The sequence below is a fragment of the Nuphar pumila genome, chromosome 8 (assembly GCF_984573655.1).
Source record: "Nuphar pumila chromosome 8, dmNupPumi1.hap1.1, whole genome shotgun sequence".
NCBI classification, from domain to species: Eukaryota; Viridiplantae; Streptophyta; class Magnoliopsida; order Nymphaeales; family Nymphaeaceae; genus Nuphar; species Nuphar pumila.
This window is the reverse complement of record NC_143256.1, coordinates 9,194,802-9,199,465: the sequence shown is the minus strand read 5'-3', so window position 1 is coordinate 9,199,465 and position 4,664 is coordinate 9,194,802. Positions and strand designations below refer to the sequence as shown.

The 4,664-nt window shown below is 45.2% G+C and overlaps 1 pseudogene; it reads left to right on the top strand.

The window, feature by feature from the left end:
- Positions 1-399: 399 nt before the first annotated feature.
- LOC149829565 (protein CANDIDATE G PROTEIN-COUPLED RECEPTOR 7 pseudogene) lies at positions 400-2,192 on the top strand (annotated as a pseudogene).
- The last annotated feature ends 2,472 nt before the right edge of the window (positions 2,193-4,664 follow it).

Here is a 4,664-nt window from a genome sequence, read left to right as displayed (position 1 = left end):
TCCATCTCCCTTTCATGTCTTCTATCCTCGGTTCAAACCGGGCCGTATTCTCTCGGTCCACTGCCATCCCTACTTGGAGCTCAGGTGGAAGGAAGATGTCGTGCAACGGGATTGTACGTTTTCCAGTGTGATTCCGTACAATGTGTTAACAAAAAAACAGATGGAGGGTTATCAGATACAGCAGCACACTAAAAGTGCACAATCACGTTGCACCCGTTCGCGGGGAGTGGGTCCGACTGGCGCGTGGGCCTTGTCGAAGCGTCGCTTTTTGTGACGCCGTAGCGTCACCGGGGACGGTTCCTTGATACTTCCTTGGCATTCGAAAAGCGGAGAAAAAAGAAAAAAGGAACATATAAAAGTTGAAAAGAAAAGAAAAGACATTAACGAAAGCCCCTTCGATTCCATCCCTCTGTCCTGCAACCGACACCCTCGCTCTCCGGCCTCCTCCTCCTCCCTCGGCCGGTGGTGAGTTCGAGATCGGTAGTCTCAATTCTTCCCATTTCCCAACTCTTTACAGAGAAACCACATCCTCTTCACCCAAATGTCGATCCGATCTCCCCTCTTATTCTTCTTCTTGCTCCTCCTCTCCTTCCTCCGGCCCTCTGATGCAGGGATCGGACACTCGGAGGTTAGAACCGACTCCAGATCCATCATCTGCTTCGACGAGTTCGGCTTCACCCACTCGGGGCGCCTGGAGCTGAACCTGACGGGCATCTCCCTCAGCCAAGCCGATGTCGACCTCACCAAGGTGGGCTTCTTCCTCTGCACCCGCGATTCGTTGCTCCACGTGCTCCAGCAGTTCCAGGAGTCCGAGATCCACTGCTCCCTCGACTCCACCCTCGTCAAGGGGGTGACCACCTTCTCCAACCTCGTCAAGGGCGCCTCCTCCCTCGACGTCTCCGTCGATGTGCACGACGCCAACCAGTTCTCCCTCTTCTTCGCCAACTGCCTCGCCCCGCGTCTCCGCGTCTCCATGAACGTCCGCTCCGTCATGTACAATCTCGAGGGCAAGAACCCCCCGCGTCGAGACTACCTCTCGGCCGGCTCCGCCGTCCTCCCCAGGGTCTACTGTCTCTTGTTCTTCGTCTACACCGTTCTCGCCGGCGTCTGGATCGCCGTGCTCTACCGGAAGCGCCTCACGGCTTTCCGGATCCACTACCTCATGCTCTCCCTCGTGGTTCTCAAGGCGCTGAACCTCCTCTGCGAGGCGGAGGACAATTCGTACATCAAGCGAACGGGGAGCGCCCACGGCTGGGACGTCCTCTTCTACATCGTCAGGTTCCTCAACGGGATCACCCTCTTCACCCTCATCATCCTCATCGGGACCGGGGGTCCTTCCTCAAGCCCTACCTTCAGGACAGGGAGAAGAAGGTCCTGATTATCGTGATCCCTCTCCAGGTCGTCGCCAACGTTGCCCAGGTTGTCATCGACAAGAACCGGCAGTTCTCCCAGGACTGGATCACCTGGAAGCAGGTCTTCCTGCTCGTAGACGTCATCTGCTGCTGCGCCGTGCTCTTCCACATCTTCTGGTCCATCAAGAACCTCCGAGAGGCCGCCCGCACCGACGGCAAGGCCGCCGTGAACCTCATGCTCATCCGCCACTACTGCATCGTCGTCATCTGCTACATTGACTTCACCAGGGTCGTCGTCTATGCGTTGGTTACCATAACCTCGTATAAGTACACCTGGACCAGCGCGGTGGCTGGTGAATTGGCGACACTGGCGTTCTATGTGTTCACAGGGTACAGGTTCCGGCCAGAGGCGCACAACCCCTATTACGTGATCGATGATGAGGAGGAAGAGGCGGCTGCAGAGGCATTGAAGCTCGAAGATGAGTTCTAATTGTGAATTGGCTCATGAAGGTTAATAGATCTGGAAATCCCCTTTCCTTCCTTGGGTGGTGATTAATAAGAGAGTGGATTCATTTGGGGATTTGGGGAAGGGGGGAATTGTGGGAATATTGCTGTTCCTTCATGGATTTAGCATGTAAGATGTGAGGAATAGGGGCTAGAGGTAGTCTTTGTTTCTATATAGTATGGTTCAGTTACTATGATGGTTTTCTTGTTATGGAAAATATAGTTTTATTGCAAGTTTGCATGTATTGTGTTTTGATTTTTGGGTGAAAATATATTGGTCACTGTAACTTGAATTCAGGTGGTTGGAAATACAGACTTTTTTTTGGTTTTTGGTAATCTTTGTTCGGCAATCAACGTTTATTTGTCTATAACACCTTTTTTTTTTTTCCTGTAACTGTGGGTAGATGGAATTCTTTCCATTTGAAGGATGGTCTTCACTTCTGTGAATAGCATGCTTGTTTAGCTTCTGCTTCAAATATTTTGTTTCTGTACTTTCTGTGATGTGATTGATGCGTTTACTTCAATTATTTGGAACAATCATATATTAGATCATTAAGAGTAGCTTCTGTGATGTGATTGATAGTTGTTCTCAAGGATTTTTGTCGTCTAATGTTATTAAGAGTAGCAGGCCCTTGCATGATTTTCTGTTTTGTGCAAAATCTCACATCTCTTAGCTTCTGGATTGTGCATCCTGGTGAAAGGTTGGTTCACCTATCTGAAGAGAGAAAATTTGTATATTGCACGGTTACATTTTCTGTCTGCCCAGCAGTAGGTAGGAAACATCCACCTTTTAGGTTGCCTACTTATCCGGTCTGATCCTGTAATTGTTTTAGGCTATGTCACATAGATGTGAGGGTGCAGATGCGGCGCTTTAAAAGAACTTGGGTGCGGGGAGGGCATATATATATAATTTTGAACACTTTTAACTTAACACCAATGAAATAAAAACAATTATCATATCATCAATTAATCATGCATAAATTAATGCAATAAATCAAATTAACAATCTACAATTTCTATTCTTCATCAATAAAAAATATCACTATTAAATCAACCTAAATATACTATGGCTATGCTAAGTGAATTAAGAAAACATGAAACAATCAAACAAGTCAAAGAAAAAAAGAAGTAAATTATACTAATAAAGAAACAAACAATGCATAATTGCATACCAAAAGTATATCATACACAATGATGTAGTAAATATCCTAATAATTTTTTGGTTCATTATCAAGTTCATCATAAGAAAGAAGTGTAAGCTCAGTTAAGCCCTTGCACCAATGAGAGAAAGAGGAGGAAGGAGGAGAAGGAAGAAATAAGAAAGGGAGGAAGAGAATGAAGAAATAAGAAAGAGAGAGAGGAAGGAAGAGGAGAAGGAAGGAAGAAGAGAAGGAATAAGAAGAAGAAAGATTGAAGGAGTCGGCAGAGGGAGAAGAAAGAAGAAAGAAGAAAGAAGAAAGAAGAAGAGAGGAGGCGGAGAAGGAAGAAGAAAAAAAGAGAGGAGGAGGCGGCGGAGGGAGGGAGGGATGAGAAGGAAGAAGAAGAAAGTCAGGAGAAGGAAGAAGAAGAAGAAGAAGAAGAAGAAGAAGAAGAAGAAGGAGAGAGAGAGAGAGAGAGAGAGAGAGAGAGAGAGAGAGAGAGAGAGAGAGAGAGAGAGAGATGTACCTATTTCATCGTTGTCACCGTTGTCGGAAGAGGTGTAGGGGAGTGGGAGGAAGAATTAGGGAAGGAAGGCCTAAATGACGAGTTCAGGTGATGTTCATACACCTTTAGAATTGTTTAGAATGGCAAGTGACTTTTGACTTTTGCTTCTTCCTTTTTAGTGAGATGAATACCTTCTTCTAGGTATAATCTCTTTCAGAACTGGTTAATGGAAATAACAGCATTAGAGGGCTCATCCAACCCCAAAGCCGTCGAGGAGCCACCATCTTCAGTTAATATCCATCCTTCAACTTCTAATCCATGCAATCCTTTTCCTTTTTTACATTTGTAATGATGAACTGAGCACCTTATTCTTCCTTGGCTAGCATTTCCCTCTCCTCTAAATGACAACACATTGCACCCTATGTCACATGGGTGCGAGTACGGGTGCGGAGCAATTTTAATTTTTTTTTGACACAGGGACACGGCTATATATATGTATATATATTTAATATATATATATATAACAATAATAAGACTCAGTCAAAGTTGTGCCCATTAGGGGACACGACTATATATATATATATAACAATAATAAGACTCAGCTATATATATATAATTTTTTAAAAAAATATATAAAAAGATCATTTTTTTTAGTTTTTATACGTCTTTTGCCTTAAAAAATGGACAAAAATAGACTCGGTCAAAGTTGACCGAGTCCAAAATGTGGACGAACTCGGCCCCGATGCGTTGACCGAGTTCAACACTTGGTTGACCGTGTCCGCCCCCTGTCCGAAGCCGCACCCGTATCGTGAAGTGTCGACGTGGGTGCGTCGACCTTATAGCTGAGTCCGTGTGACTGTGATTTCACCTTGAAGTCAGTGACTCAACACAATGGCTTTCATGTTTCTCCCTGTAATGGAGTAACATCAGATTCAGATATTGTCTTTGCGATGCAAACTCATTGCTTTCCTTCAAGAAGGGTCTTACATGTTCTATGCTTAAGACCCTGGAAACTGAAGAATTACCATTTACTGAAATATGTTCTCAACTGATGTTTGTGTCGTACTAAATGCTGCCTTCCAAGGTTTAGTTTTAGTTTTCCTATCAATGCTTGCTGAGGTCTCCAGTAATATTTCCCTCAACCACTGGGAGGCCAGGGTACTT